Source organism: Stenella coeruleoalba (assembly GCF_951394435.1).
Source record: "Stenella coeruleoalba genome assembly, chromosome: 1".
Lineage (NCBI taxonomy): Eukaryota > Metazoa > Chordata > Mammalia > Artiodactyla > Delphinidae > Stenella > Stenella coeruleoalba.
The window spans coordinates 71,160,057-71,177,123 of record NC_137169.1 but is presented as its reverse complement, the minus strand read 5'-3'; the positions used below and the strand labels follow the sequence as shown (position 1 = coordinate 71,177,123).

The 17,067-nt window shown below is 39.6% G+C and overlaps 1 protein-coding gene across 10 annotated transcripts in view; it reads right to left on the bottom strand.

The window, feature by feature from the left end:
* The window catches only part of ADGRL2 (adhesion G protein-coupled receptor L2), a 211,896-nt gene that overhangs the window by 170,467 nt on the left and 24,362 nt on the right, over nucleotides 1-17,067 (bottom strand). For 5 of the 10 annotated variants that reach the window (XM_079943886.1, XM_079943884.1, XM_079943893.1 and 2 more), the window contains exon 1: nucleotides 6,538-6,676. The exons of 1 other annotated variant lie outside the window; for it this stretch is intronic. The gene's annotated coding sequence lies outside the window, so the exon portion shown is untranslated. Of the gene's footprint in view, nucleotides 1-6,430; nucleotides 6,677-7,757; nucleotides 7,938-8,053; nucleotides 8,194-8,307; nucleotides 8,594-17,067 lie in introns of those variants that run through there. 4 more of the 10 variants (XM_079943891.1, XM_079943892.1, XM_079943887.1 and 1 more) reach the window with 4 other exon arrangements.

Here is a 17,067-nt window from a genome sequence, read left to right as displayed (position 1 = left end):
AGATTGGAAAAAAATCAATGGCAAGACCAACAGGGGCCCGTTTTGCTCAGCATACGTTTTCCTGTCAGGTCGTGATTAATGCTGTGCTCTGTAGAGGGAGACATTACATCCGGGCTAAAACAGACCTAAATTTTACCCTCAGGCAAAAATCTGATTTAAACATCTCTATTTAAAGTGACATTTGTCCTCCCTTTTCAACTGGTTTCCCCAGAAATTCCAGGAAGTTGACTTCATGACCTAAAAACAGCCGGGTAGCTGTGAGAGGCAGTTGTGCCTGTTCTTGCACTTGGATAAATCTGGGTGCCGGAATGAATCCAGGTGGTAATGAAACAGGTGCCCAGCTATCTGCTCCGATGAATTCCATGCCACTTTACTACTATAAGAATTTAAGATTTAGAGTCCCGTATAATTCTACAGTCAGTAAAAATTTTGAATATGTGTTTCTTTGGCTGATTATAACCTAGCTATCCCTACTGATGGATTAGTTCCTTTTGATTCATAAAATTACATCTGATTTTTCACTACACTGATCTGAAATGTCAACTGATTACGAATTCTAGAAATCCAGAAAAGCAACTATGTCATGCAATAGCTCCCATAAAAACAAAAATGGAAAGAAAAAGAAAACATGTTCACATAACCAAAGTCCCCAAGTAAACAAGATGTATGCATATAAAAACAGGTGCCAATATCCTTACACTGTGAAACATGGTAACTTTCGATATTATTAAGCAATTTAGACACTACACTAGCAAGTTCCTACCAACCAAGGTAATCTAATTTCTGTTGCTTTTCAAAGTAAATTGATTATTTTTCTTTTAGCCATTCTGGTAATTGAACAAATTTATACAACTGATGGGATTTTATTTACCACTGCACAATGCATAAAATCCTTTGCAAAGACAAACTGTATTACTTTATAAAACTGCATTTTTGTTGTAATTAAACAAATTGTATTTAAACTTGCTCTGTGCTTCCAAAGCAATCAATAGCATTTTGCTATAAGCTGCACTTTACTTGCAGGTGTTAAGCACTTGGTTCTTTCATTCGCTCTACCTCTTTTTTAAGGTAATTTTTATTTACAAAATAAGGGAATTTTTTGGTAAGAAACAGCTTTTTAAAAACTGTTGGTAAGAATATATTGGAAAGTGTCTATAAATTATAGCCTACATTAAGTCCATCAGATAAATGATCTAAAAAAGATTTTTTAGGTATTTTTGGTTGTTTAGGACCTTTCCTTATACGACACAATGATCCACTCAAAACAATACCTAAGTATACATCAGAATAGCATTTAAGGTATTTTTATAGTTTATAACATATATTTAACAAAACCTATATATTAAATTCAAAATACCACATCGCAGTCGTGAATAAAATTTAGGAATTAGATCCTAGTTATAGTTACTCCTTTAAAAGTTATCACACCAGGTCAAGAAAAATGACATTATTTTAGGATTCTACTTCCGTAATTCCAATAATTAACTATCTCTAAATTAACCCATTTCCTTAACCTTTTTCTTAAAGCATTAAAAAATAATAATCACTACTTGACCAATCTTGAGTAGCAGAAAGATTTTAGATAACAGTTTCAATTTTTCTGATAACATCAAGTCTAATTACAGTAATCTGGGTGATTAAATACTTTTCAACCTTCAATCAAGAATTATTTGAAGAGATGAATATTTGGGTGGGACTACAGACTAATTAGTGTTATGTAAGAGAGAAGTTAACCAAGCTATGACCATAATCTATTTTTAAAATAGAAATGTTTTAATCTTTCTTGAAAATAGTTACAAAACAGATATCTATTTAGGTAATGTGAACTAATATTTAAACGAACTACCTTAGTAACTGATACAACCAAAACACAAACAAGATTTTAAGTCCTTTCCAAGTCTAGCAGCTAAAGTTACTATTTTTAAATAGCAATCCTGTATGACACTAAATTCTTCAAATTTCCAAAACTGCATTTCATTCCTAATCTATGTACAGTTAATCTGTGCAAGTGGTACGGATTCTTATTAAAATGAAAACAGATTTCTATCAGGTAGGGTTTGGCTCATACCTTAGAATAAAATACACTGTAACGCTCTCTTCATCTCATACTACACTTGACAGTAAGCTCAGTGTTACTGAATATTTATTTACAAAAGTTAGGCCAAATAAATATTTTCATAGAAAATAGAGCAATAACATTTTACCACTATGGTGTGCAGACTTCTAGTTACCTTCTGACCTTCCTAACATTTCAATCTTAGCTCATATATTCCTATATTACTTAAGACACTAAAATACTATTTTAAAAATTTTAATGAAACACAGAAAGCTCCAATAATCATCAAATAAAGTTCTAACCCCAAGTAAACCTTAGTTTTAAAGCTCTCCTCTTGATAATTTTAAGAAAGGAAACGCCCAGAAGCTTGGTGTTAACGTTTCTGCTCATTGTGAAAATTGCAGCAATAAAAACTCCAACTGCTTGTCTTAAATTAAGACTTGTAGTACTCCATGTGAGATCTGTATACTTATACTAGTTTTTATAACATTTGGAAGTTTTGTTTTCTGCTTTGACGTTAGTCCATTAATAAAGCAGAGAGTCAAAAGCCTGGAAAAAATTACATTTAGTGGAAATCTTCAAGTCAAAACCTCAAGTAATTGGTTTGTTTTACCCCACATGATTCAATATTCTGATTTCCCCAACTACCTGCTCCCAGAGCTATCTGCATTTCTAAATTTGTTTTCTGTTGCCAACACATAGTAACCCAGTGACTGAAAATGGCAGCTGAAGTGCTTCTAAAACACATTAATTTTTTTCTCTAAGTAGTCCAATTTTGTCATCTAAATGTTGAAAAATCTTTTCACTGCATTTTACATCTTTAGAGATCTGCGGAATTCATGATCACCATCATATAAAATGAAGAGCAATGTTTTCAAGACAATTTTTAGATCATCACTAATAGCTCTAAAGGATAATGTGTTTTCTTTATAGCACTCTGCATTCAAAGCAGACTAGTTAACAGCAACTTAAGTGCAATAATAGCAATTACATCAATGTGAGCCTTTTTACCTCGAAAGCAGTTCTTAGACAACTGAAGAGATCAGATAAATAAACTATCATAAAATGATTTCAGGGTAATAAGATACAATTTGAATGCCACTAAAAAATCCTCATCTTAATCTGAAAAAAAGTATTATCCTATTACACTGAAGACTAAAAATGTTAGGTGATTAATGATTATTTTTCCCTCCAAAACTTTTTATTAATTTTCACTTTTAAAAGAAAAAAAAGGAGTTCTGAACATGTGTAAAAAAGAACCCTCTAATGAAGGGATATCAATTCACGTTCAAAATCAACCAACCATCAAAGGTAAAACTATAAAAAATATGCGCTTACAAATCTCCAAACCGTCCCTGAGATTCACTTTCATCTTAAAAATAGGTTTTAGGAAATCTAAAGCTAAATAAATAAAACCAATATTTCCCCAGAAGTTGAAGATAAAAGTTCTCCCTTGACCCATCTGCTTGCCATAAAATGACCCAAATGACCCAAGTACTTGTTATTTGTTTCTTCATTCATGCATATTGAGTTGTTAAAAGAAATTCAGAGAACGTATCTCTCTGCAAATGTAAAACAGCATTAGTATACTCTAGCTATATATATTAAGAAAAACCTCCTTTAAGCTGACCTCTAGAGTTTACTGTTAGGTAAAATACAAAAATTTTGAGACAAAACAATCAATATTCAAACAATTATCTCCATATGAAATTCATGAAAAATTTGAGTATCACTTAGAAATCTTTTTCAAACTTACACTGGCAACAGAAGTTGCGTTAACAAGTCCATGTTGAGTTTTTAATAGTCAAAACTCTCCACTGACTTTTTTTTACCTATTAATTTAACAAGTATATTAAAAATAAAGTTTCCTAGGTATAAAAGTGTCCTCTTATTACAAGATTTCTATTGTTTTATACATTAATTAAAAGACTTTCTCAGCCATTTTACTAATATAACAAAGTGTAGGCCCTAGAAATGTATTAAGTTAGAAGGAAAAGCTCTCTCACTCTCTCTTCCACTGAAGGGACCACAAGACAGGCAACAGTGACTATCATAAAATAAAAGGTCACTCTTTTTCTAGGAGCAAACCATTTATCAATAGAAGATAATTGTCTTTCCATTTGGAAGGGCTCCACAGCAAGAGACAATGTTTTTCCCTCACATAATTACAAAACAGTAAAAGTTCAGAAACACAGCCTGAATCCACCTCCCTATTTTTACCCTTTACAATTCTCATTGCCCTTTGGGCCTCCACTTGGAAGCAAATGGAAGACAGGCTGAAGTTTTCTCAATTGAGCTGAAGCTAAGAAACCTTTGATATGCTAATGGTCCCCTTCAAACGGTAAGAATTCACACTTGCATTAATTCAAACAATTTGTGCAGAATGATGTGAAATGGCACCTCTTTTAGAGGCAAGTAACAAAAGGAGAGAATCGGAATGTCTGAAGAAACTAAACAACAGAACATTTGTTCTGCAGTATTCTATTATGCATAAATGCATTGGAGGGTGGAGGGAGGGACAACAAAAAGTTCCATAACACACCTGAACAGAAGTAGATTTTCTTAGATACTAAAGTTAAGTTACAAAGTTACCTTTTACCTAGGTCAAGAGTTCCATCACAACTGGGAATGTTGCCAAAGACACCACACAAACTATTCTATTTTTCTGCTATGGAGGCAGATTGCCTCCTGAGTGCCTGTCTTTTAAGGTTTGCCCAAGATCAAACTTGATTTAGTAAGAGACATCCCAACAGGCAATCATTTACCAAACGGATGTGACTTTTCCTCATTGTGCAACTCGAGTTGAGCAAAGAGCAAACTCGGTGGGGCCCGTTCCAGACAAACACTGCCAGGGAAATGAATGGACCAACCAACGTCCGTTAAATGTACGCCTCAGGAAGAGAGAAGTACACATAGTGTAAAGAATGCAGAAGAAAATTTAAGAATTGGGGGCGGGGGCGAGGAGGAGAGTGCCTAAGAACCTGGCCTTTGTAACGGGAACCATATGGCTGGTGGCTGCGGCTCAGACGCTCCCAGGCTGCTTGGAGAAGCTGCTAAGCAGCCTGACACCTTTCAAGAAACAGGAGGAAAACATTTCCCGGGTCTGAATCTCAGACAACAGTTTGCATCAGGAAGAACGGAATGGGGGGCCAGAGAAGGGGAAAAGGATGAGGGGGGAGGAGTCCACAGAAGGTGGGGAAAGAAGACGGACACCGCAGGACTTGCCCCTCCAACTACGCTTTCAGGGGACGGACTGAGCACAGGATACAAAAATAAATATGAATAGAGACATACGTTCCTTAGCCGCCGCTCATTGACACTTTGGCACAAAGTAAAGCTTCCAGCGATTTCCCCTAACCCAAGCCCCGCAGTCTGGCGAAAGGAACAAACTTTCCAGATCCCAAGCGAAGGACTCTCGCAGGAGTGCCTCCCCAGCGCTGCGGCGCTTTCGTCGCTTCCCTCGCCCCCGCCTCTCCACCAGAGGGTCGTGTAGCCCCAGCCAAGCAACGAGCCCACGTTCGGTTAGCGCCGGTGGCGCGGGGTGGCCTCCCCGGCCTCGCGCCACTCCCACGCCGTTTTCCCCCGTCGCACCCCACCCGGCACCCGGCTCCCACAGACCAGGCTTCCAGAGACTCGCAGCCCCAGCACCAAGCCCAGAAGCCCACACCCCATAACTTCGCCCGCAGGCCCAGCGCGGCCCGCTGCTGCCCTCTCACTGCAGGCGCGGGAGGCACTCGGCCTCCCCAGAGCCTGCCGGGTGCCCGGCCCCGCTGCGCCGCCCCTAATCGCTGCCAGCCACAGTGCTGGCCCGGCCACATCTGGCTGCGCTTTGCTGACATCCTCGCCTCTCCACGCCACCTAACCGACGAGAAGAAACCACCCGCAACAACTCATCCCATCCCCCCATCCCCCCACCCCACCCCCGTTCACTTGCCCAGAACTCTCTCCCAGCGCTCGGCCTCCCCGCTCCACTCACAGCCCGGGACGGGTCTGCAGGCAGCTGAGGCGGGGGAACGGGGGCGCGCTCACCTCCCGGCCTCCGGCCCCACTGAGGGTGCGCCCCACCTTCCCCCTCCCGAGACGGGCTGTGAAAAAGCGAACGGCACCTTCTGACCCAGGCTTTCAGTAAATCAAAACATGCCGAACCCAATCCTACCCTCCCCTCTCCTCCCGGAGCCCCCTGCAACTAGACTACAGCCAAGTGAGCGTCCCTACGCTCGCAGGGCGAAGCAGCAGCAGACTGGACGGGAAGGGGAGTTCTGCGGCTCGATTTCCGAGGAGGGGGAGGAAGAGGAGGGGGCGAGCAACCCGAGCCGGCGCGGGTCTCCCCCTTGGCCCGGCCGAACATAAACAAATAGCCGAGCCCCAACTCACCCGCGGCTCCCTCCACCTCCAGCATCCACCCCAGGGCGGGAGGCGCAAAGCAAACAGGTCTCCGTAGCCCGGCACAGAGGCACATTGTTCGCTCCCACGGCTCTTACCTCGGTCTGCGAGCGCGCCCCCGGGGGCGGGCCGTCTGGCGCGGGGGCCGCGCGGAGAGAGGCGCAGAGGGCAGCGGCCACCCGGGCCGGCGAGGGTCCAGGCCGGCCGCGAGCGGGTCGCCGGCCGCCGAGTCCGAGCGGGAAGCAGCGCCGTGGCTCGGCGCGTCCTCCTGCTTGGCCGCCGCCGCCGCCGCCTCCTCCTCCAGCCAAGCAGCCAGCGCCGGGCGGCTCCTGGGGTTAGGTCAACATTTTCCTGCAGTTTCCCACACGCCGCTCCGCGAGAGGGGTGTTTTGCACACGCGCACGCGCCCCCAGACCGCACGCTCCCTCGGAAAGATAAGAAATTCGGGAAGCAAAGCGAAAGGGGTGGCAGAGGCAAAAAGCTCGACAGAGGTGCGCAGACTTGGGAGTCCCCTCCGAGCTGCAGACGCGGGAGGGGCGGGCAGACGCTGGCGGCGCGAGGCCAACTCAGTTCGTCAGGCGAAGCCCCTCAGCCCGCCGTCCGCGCCGGCCGGCTGGCATCCCTCGAGCCGACCCTGCGGCCTGGGGCGGGAGACTGCAGCGGCCCCTCCTCACATTTCGGGTCTCCGGGCCGAGGCTGAGCGGTGGCCGCTGCCCCAAGACTGGCTGAAGGCGAGGACTGGGGTTCGGGGAAGCGGGGAGGTGTAGGGACGAGACACGCGACGCGCAGCAACGGAGGGGAGGTGCCCCCCCCGCAACGATCCCAAGGATTCTCCAGTAAGCTCCCAATTTCGCTCCGGTACCTCTGCGTGTGTGAGTGTGTGAGCGGAGAGAGTGTGAGGGAGAGAGAGGGAGAGAGAGGGAGCGAGGGAGAGAGACGGGGGAGTGCGAAGTCCTGACACAGACTCTCCGCGAGGTCTGAACTGGAGTCACCTCCCAGCCTCCTCCTCTTCCTCCTCCTCCTCCTCCTCTTCCAACACCTCCTCCACCCCAGATCTCCACCTCCCCACCCCCGCGAGTTCGCCTAATCATATAAACATATTAACTTGTACAGCGGCAAAGACCAAACCTCTCCCTCCTGAGTTTTCCAGCAAGGGGCTCAGGCAAACTCAAAAGAAGATTACAGGCAGCTAAGTACAAAACGTGGAGCAGATAATCTATAACTCACTGCCGCCCAATGGCCATTTTCCACCCCATTTGAGCAGCTGCGTCGGTGGTGCACCCGAGCAAGGGGGAGGGGAGCGAAAGGGGACACTTACGGGTTCGAGCTGTTCGGGTGGCGGTGGCCCAGCAGCCGCCCGAGAACAGGCCGGCCCCGGCTCCGCCGGCGGGGCGGCCGCAGGGCTGTCCGGGCGGCGGCGGCGGCGGCGGCGGCGGCGGCGAGGCACGCGCGCGCACGGCCGCTGAACGCGCCTCGGAGGCGGCCTGCGGTGGCTAGCGCCCCTCCTCTCCCTCCCCATCGGCTCGCCCCCCCGGGTCTCGGGGCTCCGCATCCAGACCCCAGCGTCAACACACCCATTCCATCCCGAGCCCCACCTCCCCAAACTCCACTCACTGCGCGCTCGGTCCTCCGCGCGCTCCGGCGGCGCGCGCTGTCCATCCTGTCCACACACACGCACTTTAAAAACATTTATTTTATTTCTGGAACGGGGTGAAAGGTATTTGGGAGAGCGCGGCGCTCCGGCCTCCGAGGCGGGGGGCAGGGGGCTGGCCCGGAACTCGGGGTCTCCTCCCCTCTCCCCTCCAGGCTCAGGAGCTCTCTCCTAGCCAGCACTTCGGAGAGGCGCTCAGGATGCGTCTTTTACCCACCCCGTCTCCAGGTTTTCTCTTTTCTCCGCGCGGCGAGCCGGAGGCCCCTAAACTTTTCGTTTCCGCGGCCCTCCTTTTGTGTGACTGCTCGGAGGAGAAAGAACGTCTGTTCGCCTCGGCTGCCTCCGTCCGGCTGGGGCGCGCGGGGGACGCTCCATGGTTAATGCGTCTTTGATACCTGAGATTTCCGGCGGGCTCGTTAATGAAAGTTACATTTTTTTTAAATTGCGATGACTTTTTCTTTGTAGTTACAGAGAGCTAGCCAAACTTTGACTTTATTGACTATATTTCACAAGAGCGTTTTGTTTGTTTTTGATTAAACCCACCAGGACAAGCAAAGGAAGGAAAGGAGACTACAAGGCTCTACTCGCAAGTGCATTCATCGTGCTGTTTAGGTCTGTTTCCCTCATTTCCTTACATTGAAACTGCTTTTGCTCTTGTCCTCTGACCACACTTCCTTGCGCCTCTCTGTTGGTAGTGTTAGCAAACAGCCAGACAGCGCCTACGATGGACCTAAACTAAAGAGAATAGACCACGTCGGAGAAAATCGTGCTTGAAAAATGTTCGAAAGCCAGTTGTGTCCTTTGCATACGAGTAAAATCAAACCTGGATTTTTTTTTAATTACAAAATTTCTGAGCTAAAATGTATGTCTAAACCACTGTTTATACTAATGAATGAAGGCATCAATTAAAGAAGCTTGTTTGCATTGGTTTTCAAGAAAAACTGATTCTCCAAGACTTAAAATCTCTAGAAAATAGGATGAAACTTGAGCTGCTTCGCTTTCAGAAACAATATGTACTTTTTGTTGCTGTGGGTATGTTGCAGTCATCATACGTCAGAAATCATTTCAAACAACAGTGTTATTAAAATGTCAACAGAAGATTGTTCAAAAGACATGAAGACTCTAAATACCTATATTTTGTCACAAAGCCAGATATTTGTAGTACTAAGGTAAATCCAGCCATTAGTCAAGTTTTCTCTCAACTTGTAAAAAATCAAGTTAAAAGTACATATGTGCAAATAACTGAAACATGCTCTTTTGGTTGATTCATTATAATTCTCAGGTTCAAAGAAGAATCCTTGATGATCAAATTTTTTTCTACTTAATGTATTGATGTTTTAACATTCTCACCAATACAAAAGATAAGAGGAGCCACATAGAGCATTGGTGCTTTAAACTACATGAACACTTCCATTTGGAATTTCTTAGATAACATAATTCAAATATTATCGGTGCAGGATATAAACTAGTCTAGAAAAAAAACACTTATGCAGAGCTAGTGTGAAACCTTATTTCGTTTTTACATCTGTCAAAATTTATACATACGACAGATCTACCTAGGAAAACTAAATCAGGCTTCTTTAAAGTAGTTGAAAAGAAGGAAGACTTATAGAATTCTCAGACCTCAGTGGTCATTTATATCACAGTCTCCCTTGGAATTTAAAATTATTTTATTCAGTATTGTAAGCCAAGATATGTCAAACTGATAATAATTTGCATTTACCGAAAAATTTTAGCCCTTTCTTTTGTTCATCTTTGAAGATTTTTCATTCATCTAGGCATGATTCTCATGAAGTCCCAATGAGTGCATGGATCAGTTTAATGCTATTTTCTTTGGGGAGGCAGAACTTGGGCTGACGTTTTTATTTAGTAAGTTTAGTAAGTAATCAATAGAAAATTTTGCCTGAATTAAGCTGCCCATATGTTGGCTCATTTACTTGTTTATTTAACTCTCTCAGAAAGAATCTCAGGAAGAACCCACTGTCTTCATTTCTTAGGTCTGATGCACTTTGACGCTCAGGACATAATTGAGTCACTCTCCACTATGTTCCTGAAGAGACTACAAAAAAAGGAGGATGCATGGGAGGGGAAAGAAATTGTCAGAAGTGGGTTAAATCTATAGGGAGTGGGAAATGCCTCAAACAAGTTTTTAATTTTAACTCAATAGTATATGTATTTTATAGAGTTCAAAGAGTTCAACACTTTTTTCGTAAGCATATAATAAGCTTGCTGTTTTTATAATTATATCTAAATGTATCTCTTCTCTAGGATAATGTTTTAGATATTAAAGAATTTTTAATTCTTTCCTTGCACTTTACACATAATAATGCTTCAACCTTCTTTTCATCCACAAAGAATTGAAACAGAGCTTTTAATTGCATTGATACATTCAAGATTAAGCTGTTAGCCACAAACCTGCCATTACAAAAGAACACTTAAATGACACACACACACATCCAGAAAACATAATTTGTCTGACACTTCATGACAATTCAAAACATAATTTATAACAATACAGGTGTTATGGTAGAAAAAAATGAAATGAGAAACTTAATAATGTTCACAGATGTTAGCAAGCTAAGGGGAGTTGGAATATGTTATGCATTCCCTGCAATCCAATCAATTTAACTACACAATCTGTACTATTATTTAAGTAATGGCAAAATCATTGACTTATTCATAATACTTGCTAATTGTTTTTAAAAATAAATTCTACAAAGGACAAAGGAAACACCCATTTCCATTTGTTTTATGTTAAATCAACATCTAACCACGCATGGTGATTTCATTCAAAGAAAACAGAAGGAACTCATTAGCTTATGTGGTTTGAGAGATTGATGGGCTTCAAACATTTTAACCATACATGTTTTTTCCAACTGTAGAAACTCATGTTTTTAATTTAAACATCTTTATGAAACTAAAGATTATTTTATTCAATGGATTCACATATTTCTGATACAGAAATTGTGCTAATTTTTAAAGCTATTTACCATTCAGGCATCTTCATTTAGAGGGAAGTGATGAGGTACTTGTCAAAATACAAATATGAATGCTAATAGTATGGGTACCAATTTAGCGAATCTGAAAAAGTATGAAAATGGGCGTGGTTGCAAAGTATCGCGGTTAGTATAAGCCAGTAGAACACAGTAACCTCTTCAATGCCCCACCCTGGCAAACTTGGATATAGGTAAGCCAGTTCTAAAAGGGGCCACATGGAGGTGGACTTGGGTGGGGCAGAGAGAGGATCCAGGTCTTGATGCTGGATCAGAAATTGTGTGAAGTTTGAGCTACAAGCTGTAGAGAACTACCAGTGAGAATAGATTGTATTCATTACTTTTGCCTTTGATGAGAGAGCTCTGTGAAAGTTCTAAAACAAAACAAATAAAAACATGTGAAACTGCTCTAGTTTCTAATACAGAAATAGAAATAAAATTAGCTAGATTTCATCCTAAACTTTGTGTTCCCTTTTCTTCGTTACTGTTCAGTGTTGCTTAGTGCTGAAACGTTTTCCCTACTCTAGAAAATAAATCTTTTAAAGCTCTAGAGCAGATCAAAGCAATTATGTGAATACCCAGACTTAACTAGAACTCGTTGAAAGTTCCTAGCATTGTTTTTCATTTTAGTTTTGCCATGCATGTAGGCTGAAAAGAAATCAGAACTCATTTTCCATGAGAGAATAAACATATGAAAGCATTTGGGAAAGCCAATAAGCTTTTTTTTTTTTTTTTTTTTTTGCCAATAAGCTTTTAATTCTTCTCCCAGTTCTCTCCAGGCTGAGTAAATCTTGGTCCAAGAAGGCGAAACCCTATCTAAAATGTAGAGATGCAGTCTCCAAAAATAATGATAGTTTAAACTGTATTATAAATATGATTATGGTGTGCTGTACTTAATGATATTATTTAGAAGTACCTGATCACATATATTATTAAATACCTATCAGTTTGTAATAAATACTTCTTAAAAATATGCACCGAAACAACTGGTAGCTTGACTCTTTCTGTGTGCTTAGAGTGTTTATATATGTCTAACTGTGTATAAAGGATTATACAATTTTTATACCATTATGATACTCAAAAGTAAGCGAGTTAAAAAAGTTGCCCCTCGGGTTTCCCTGGTGGCGCAGTGGTTGAGAGTCCGCCTGCCGATGCAGGGGACACGGGTTCGTGCCCCCGTCCGGGAAGATGCCGCGGAGCGGCTGGGCCCGTGAGCCATGGCCGCTGAGCCTGCGCGTCCGGAGCCTGTGCTCCGTCCGCAACGGGAGAGGCCACACAGTGAGAGGCCTGTGTACCGCAAAAAAAAAAAAAAGAAAAAAGAAAAAAAGTTGCCCCTCATAATACTGCTCCACTGAGTCTTACCCAACTCAAAGTCAGTCTTTATTGCTTTCACATAGATTATTCTCATAATTGTTGGTAATATCTGCACCTTGAGGATTTTCTATAATCGTGTCTTATAGATCTACTAGCAATGTTTCTGTCAAACCAGGAAGTGTAACTATAAGAACACACATTTTATAGAAAGCTGTCTATGACTTCTTATAATAATTATTTTTTCATCATAAATTCTCATAACCAAATGTTTTCTTACTAAAGTGTGTAGTTTAAAATTGAGCCTCCTCGTCCCTTTCCTATACATGCAAACCTCTGTCAACAATACAGGTGAGGGGCTTCCCTGGTGGCGCAGTGGTTGAGAATCTGCCTGCTAATGAAGGGGACACGGGTTCGAGCCCTGGTCCGGGAAGATCCCACATGCCACGGAGCAACTAGGCCCGTGAGCCACAACTACTGAGCCGGCGTGTCTGGAGCCTGTGCTCCACAACAAGAGAGGCCGCGACAGTGAGAGGCCCGCGCACCGCGATGAAGAGTGGTCCCCGCTTGCCACAACTAGAGATAGCCTGCGCACAGAAACGAAGACCCAACACAGCAAAAATAAATAAATTAATTAATAAACTCCTATCGCCAACATCTTCTTAAAAAAAAAAAACATGAAATTTCTTTAATTTTTTTTTAATTGTTAAACTAAAAGTAACCTAAAAGCACAAGTCTTTGTGAAATAGCAATTTCACGCAAGTTTAAATTGAATTTTTAGTGCCTCTGAGAATATGACTTTGATTATTCATGTCATAGTTCACTGTAGTATGGCAAAACTTGCAAAAGGCTTTTAAGAGTCAGGAAACAAATTCACAAATGCCCTCTTTGCATTTTAGAAAGTGAGTCAAAGATATAATTATATAACACTTCTAATATTTCATATTAGAATACATTGAAGTTATCCTAATGATACAGCATAAAACGATAACTGAAATATGTGATCTTAGTATTTTTAAACACAAAATTGCTTTGGTACAGTTTTGAAAATATTTGATAATCTAAAATTGTGTAACATGAGATGTTTGACCTTGACTTTTTGATCGTATAAGGTGTTACTAACATTATTCATTTTTTTGTCCTCTAATTAATATGATGGTTATTTTTTAACTACACTTATCTTTTTTACTGTATTTTTAAAAGGCCTTTATTGGTTGTATATATTTTAATAAAAATAAATTTGAGCATGTGGAAACTAGAACAGCAATTTGCAGAGATTTTTCTTCTCAACCAAGTTCTCATCATAGTTTCTTGATAATAGAATGTTGCCATCTCTGTTTTCAAGAATAATTTAAATCTTTAAGTTTTCAACTTATTGCAACTCTTTACAATGCATTCTTAAAGTCACTATGAAATCCATCACTTAGGTCCTAGACCAAACAATGATGTAATAGGCATACGTTTTTGTGATAAGTAAAAGTGCATTAGAAAAGAATCTTTTCTTTTTCTTTTAATTAGCATCCAAATTTAGAATCATACTAAAATGTCATCGATATCTCAAAGAGGTACTGAAATGATTTGGTAATGATAAGGTTTTGTTGAGTGATATTCAATGAAGAAATTCTGGTTTAGGTTAAACAATAAAAACACATAATCTCTCCAGCTATTCTACATTAAAAAGAAGTTGCCAAACTATCACCTGGATAATACATTCTTTGAATTATTTTGGTTCAATGATGGGGATGTGCTGCACTACACCATCCACACTCTTATCCAACTATCCTGGTTACCAAAAATCACATATCTACAATATAACTAAAGAGGATTATTAGTGCATTAAAAGAGTGTTCCCCTTCATTATGGGACTGTAATTTATGACACCAATTTAATTAGTACTATGACCTTACTACCTTAATTTAATGACCCAAATTCAAACCACGTATGTGTAATTGTTCAGACAATGTAGAATACACGGCAAGAAAAACTAATTTCCTGTTTATTATCTAATGATAATTGAAACACAATAATTCATTATAATATACTCTGCTACTGCTATATATGAAGTGGCATGTCTCAAGGAAAGAGATTATGGAAATAACATGAAAAATATTTATAGTCTGTTAAAATCAGAGAAAAGTTGAATTTGTTAAAATAAAATCAGAGAAAAGAATGCTAGCTATAAAATGTAAATGTTTGAGAAATCAAAGTATGTAAACTATTTTTAAATAATATGGATCCCCAGAAGACTATCATTTATCATTTTAAAATAAACTTATGGGTAATCAAATAAGGAACCTGAAAAATATTTTTTTAATGAATTTTGACATTTCATATAATTATTCAGTGTTTACTTGCCAGTGCCCTGTTACAAAATGATTTTAAATATGATTTATATAAATCAAAAAGAATTATGCAGATGTAGATTTGAGAAGATAATGCTGGCCTGTTGTTTATATTGAATATTTCTATACAGGAAGAAATCATGTGATGTCAAAAATAGATACTAAATTCAATCTTTAGAAAATTCTTTAACTACTTAGGTAGATTTATAGCTTATCAAAATTCAGAGGTAAAATATTACACCTTATCACTGAGGGAAGTCTATCTTTGCCTGAATTTTCCAGTTAATGAAAGAAGTGTTTAAATACTCTAGTTAGATTATTAACTTCTACAAAACTGAAACAGATGTGTGTCTTAGTATGCCATTAAGTTTATGATTTACATAGAAACCTTACATAGAGCTGAGCAGAGGCCAATGATTCTAATTTGCTCTAGATTTACAATAACCTGATCTGGTTTTTGTAAGTATTGAAACACTTTTTAAACAAAATTAGAAAGCAGTTGTGCTTTGTGTGATTAAAGATGCAATTCCCTCTGGAGTAATGAGAAAAGTTAGAACATGTTTCTTTCTTTATGGATGTTTCTATTATAAACACGAGTGCTATACATTATATATTTTTGTTACTATGATTTCCTTGTTTTTAATTATAAAATAAACCAATTGAATTTCACTGGAGTCTCAATTGAAACTATGCCAAAATTTAGCTGAAGAATGTGTACTGAGCTTCATAAAAATCCTTAAAATTTTTCCCGGGGTATTAAGGTCTTGTTATACAAATACTAGTTCACCATAATTTTCTAGAGCAAAATATCTTTCTGATTAAGACCTCCACAGCAAAAAAGACTTGAGTGCTAAATACATTTCAAGCCCTGGAAAAAGGCATATATAAAATTGTTCAAGACTAATGATCACTGGATTCATATAAGTTACAAATAGAAAAAAAGTTCGTTTATTTTATCTTATTACACAAATAATAATATTTATGGCAGTATTATTTAAACCTCCTCTACTTTGCTTGGTGAATTGTAATCCATCAGCTCCTAATAAACCAAATCTATAAAAATACATTATTTTAAACACTGTGAATACTGTTTTCTTAAAAAATCAGTCAGAAATGTTGATATAAATATGGTTGTAAGCATTTGTGTGTATATTTATGTTTATAGAAAATAAGTACATGCAAAAGTATTAGTTCATTAAAAGTTTATCTCTCATAAAACCTTTATTAGCCCTTGAAGTCTTTGCCACTTCATTTTAAATGATTTATCTTTTGAATAACAAGGTTCCATTAATCTGTTTGACAAAAGAATTTTTAAATCATTTAAATAATTTATTTGAATGAATTATTTAATTTCTGTAAAATTTGTGCACATGTATATGTATATACCTGTGTCTATATATTTGTCTTCTGGCACAATATCACAGAAGAAATACAAAACAGAATTCAGAATACATTGTCCTTGACACCAGCAGTGTGACTTGGTGTTGCTGCCCATGTGTGCTTTGATCACCCACTGTTTGCACAGGACCCCTGTTAAAAGGCCATTTGTGCTACATTTGACACAGCAGGGTGATTTAATGTCAGAGAAACATGCATGTGATTTTCTATATTCATTTTTAATCCTGCATTTTTACTGAGATTGTAGGCTGACATATTTTTCAAAATGCAAGACTAATAAAGGCAATTATTCAACACTAGGAAAACCTGCTTTCCGCAATTCAGTGCTCGAGGTGCTACTGAAAAGTAGTAAACATACGCCATCCCCAGAGAAATAAATCATCTGGGGAAACAGGGCAAATACACATGGAAAATAAATAAGAATATACACAAAAATTTATAAGCAAGTACACAAAACTAGGATATAAAAATTTATATAATAAGTTTAAGATGCATGGCATTCAGGAATTTTAACTATATACTCTCTCTTCACAGACTATTAGTTCACAAAATTTTGTCTCAAATAGATCTTATTATTCTTTTCCCCTGAAGCTGCATTTTTATTAATAAAAATAATGAAACCATTGGATATTTCTCCAACTTTGGTGAGGTTATGGAATAAATTTATGGTAAGTTATCATCAATTTTATTTTTAAACATGCAGGAAAATAAGCTTTCACTTATGTATCTCCTACACACAACAAAACAAGTTTTACATCATATATATATATATATATATATATATATATATACATATATATATATGGTAAAATCTTCTAAGTCACCTTTCTTTTGGAAACTCCATCCAGTTTTTTCTTTGTAGTACTGTTTCCCTCTCTACTATGTAAGGTTTTGGTGGGTTCATTCGGGTTTTATTTTAATTTTGTGATCCAT